The 1,941-nt window shown below is 60.9% G+C and overlaps 1 long non-coding RNA gene across 1 annotated transcript; it reads right to left on the reverse strand.

Moving 5' to 3' along the window:
• Nucleotides 1-19: 19 nt before the first annotated feature.
• Nucleotides 20-656, reverse strand: LOC112955827. The gene is made up of 2 exons (XR_003250949.1): nucleotides 607-656; nucleotides 20-117 (listed from the first exon to the last, which is right to left on the reverse strand). It is a non-coding gene; the product is annotated as an uncharacterized LOC112955827 (long non-coding RNA).
• Between the last annotated feature and the right edge of the window lie 1,285 nt (nucleotides 657-1,941).

The following is a 1,941-nucleotide window of genomic DNA, read 5'->3' on the forward strand; positions in this document are numbered from 1 at the left end:
TTTTTTTGGAAAGAAAATAGAGCAAAGTTCAGCCTGGGATCCGGGCTATTGCTGCAAGGCTCTCCGAGGCGCCGCGCGTTACATCCAGGGCTGCTCCGTCTTCAGCATCGCGCCCAGCTGCACTCACAGACAAACAGACAGGAGGGGGGGCGGGCGGAGAGAGGGGGGCAGAGTCAAACTTTGGCCGCGGAGGGGGAGCGGAGGGGGGGGGACGGAGCCCCCCAGCCTTCCCCTGGGCCCCGAGCCCTACTCAGATGCCCCACGGTAGCCCGGGACGGTGGCGGGGTGGGGGGCAGCGCGGGGGTCTCCAGTCAGAGGCGCGATCGATAATGAGACTTCGCAGCGCCTTAACCGCGTAATGATCCCGAAATCGATGGGGAGGGCGAGGGGAGGGCGGGGGCGGGGGCCAGCCGTGTCCCCCCCGCCCCGACGCATCTCCCCCCCCCGTCCCCGCCAGCACCGCGGAGCTGCGGACAGCACCGAGACGGGGGGAACCGGAGTCAATGCGGAGTCGCCCCCCTTTCAGCACCACGGACAGCGCCCGGCACCGGAGTCACTCCGGAATGACCCCCCCCACACACATACAAACACACCCCTGCTCAGCACCTCGGACAGCAGCTCCACTCGGCACCTTCCCCAGCGGAAATTAAAAAAAAAAAAAAAAAAGAAAAAAAAAAAGAAAAAAAAAAAAAAGATAAAAAAAAGAAAAAAAACCCCAAAAGTGGGGGAGAAGAAACGAACTTGTGTCACTCCGCTTCGGGGGCCCCAGCGTCCCCCCGCCCCTGCCCCTGTGAACGCGCCCATTGGCCGGGAGGTGTTTGGGGGGATGTCACTCCCCGGCGGCGACACCTTGCAGCTTCATTAACGGGAATTAATTGCCGCGCGGATCCCCGCTCTTTCCGGGCGGTTTCCGCCTTCTTCGCTGTCATTACCCCGCTGATGGAGCTCGTAATGGGGTGATTAGGCACGGAGCGTTGCGGAGGGGGGGGTGCAACTTTCTGCTCGCCTTCCCCCCTCGCAACAGCCGATCCGCCGTGTCCTCCCGAGCTGGGAAAGTTTTCCTTGGCGTTAAAAAAAAAAAAAAAGGAAACAAAAAAGAAGAAGAAAAAAAAAAAAAAGAAACCAAATCCCCCCCCCCCACACCAAACACCTCCCCAAGCCCCAGCGCCGAGGCGGCTGCTTTGAGCCCGAGGTGAAGCTCGGAGCCAGCAATTTCGTTGAATCCTCTCGAAATCGGTTTGTGAACGAGCAGCGAGGTCCTTTGGCGAAAGCAGCCCCGGGGCCGGCGGGAAAGCAGCGGCCCGGCGGAACGTGGCCCCGCGGAGCGGCGCGGAGCCGCCGAGCTCCGGTACGTACCGGGGCCGCGGGCAGCCACAGGGGCAGCGGGGCACGGAGGCGGCAGAGCTGCCGCTGAGCGCGGACACGCTGTCGCTGCCATCCGAGGAAAACCGCCCTCAGCAGCCGGAGCTGCCCATGAGCAAAGCGCATTTTCCCCGCTCCTCGGACCAAGACATTGTCTTGGCTGAGGCTTTTGGGAAGATTTTGTCCTTTTTTTTTTTTTTTTTTTGTATTTATTTTTTCCTTCTTGTCGCCAATCCCTTTTTAAAAATAACCCCTATGGCGCAGGGGGCTCCAGGCCGAGCTGCCCACCCTGATGGCGAAACAGGCTCGGGCTACTCGGGACCAGCCCGCCCCGCTTTCCCCGCTTCCCGTCTTTCCCGTCGACAACACAACTCTTGTCCCCTCCACCCCATCGTTGCTGTGACTCCTCCAGACTCCCCCAGCGCTCTCACCTTCCCCTCCGCTCTCCGCGAGGGTTTATTTAGGGTTTTTCCCCGGGGGCAAACGCTCGGGCATGGGGGAAACGCGCGGAGCCGCGTGCGCAGCGCGGTGCCACTTTCAAGAGAGGGGGGTGATTATTTCCCAAATACTCGATTTCCT

Source organism: Nothoprocta perdicaria, unplaced genomic scaffold (genome assembly GCF_003342845.1).
Source record: "Nothoprocta perdicaria isolate Ctin4 unplaced genomic scaffold, notPer1 scaffold_6, whole genome shotgun sequence".
Taxonomy (NCBI): Eukaryota; Metazoa; Chordata; class Aves; order Tinamiformes; family Tinamidae; genus Nothoprocta; species Nothoprocta perdicaria.